The following is a 670-nucleotide window of genomic DNA, read 5'->3' as shown; positions in this document are numbered from 1 at the left end:
ACTATATTTCATTCCTTTGCTTTCTGTAACATCTTTAACGAACAAATGGGAATACTACAATAACTTCCCTGCATTTCCATCTCATTACGGAAAAGCAAACATTATAAAATCAGAGGAAATCTCATCGACGATCGACAAGAGGACCATCATCTTTGAACTCATCAGTCTATTCATGATGTTTTAGACGGACTTGAAAAAAGGGAAAATAACGATCATGCAACTCAATGCTTTATATCTAAAAGTCTTATAAAAGGAATGTAAAACAACCCGGAAAGACTCGCATGCCTCATTAAATCAGAGTTCCAACATAGGACGAAAACCCACACGGCCGCCGAAGGAATGACGGTATACAATTTATTTTTGAAAACTACAAACGAATTGTTAATCCTTCATATTTGTATATTTCGCCAGGTTTATGTATAAGAGGTGTGCGTTGTGAAATAATGAATGGTCGTCATAATTTCCAGTATACAAAACAACAAATGATTTTAAAGTTTCAAACAAACTGCCAGGTTGCATTTAATTAATTGGACGTCCATGGCACTTCATGTCCAATTCACGGCGATAAGTAATAAGTGTCCTGCGCAGATATGAATATTGCGATCAAAAAAGGTTCAATTGCGAACTTTATGAGATAGTATCTTTCATTAATGGATGTCGCTTAGTAGAG

The sequence above is a fragment of the Penaeus monodon genome, chromosome 25 (assembly GCF_015228065.2).
Source record: "Penaeus monodon isolate SGIC_2016 chromosome 25, NSTDA_Pmon_1, whole genome shotgun sequence".
Classification (NCBI taxonomy): Eukaryota; Metazoa; Arthropoda; class Malacostraca; order Decapoda; family Penaeidae; genus Penaeus; species Penaeus monodon.
The sequence above is the reverse complement of the archived record's forward strand: the minus strand, read 5'-3'. Positions refer to the sequence as shown.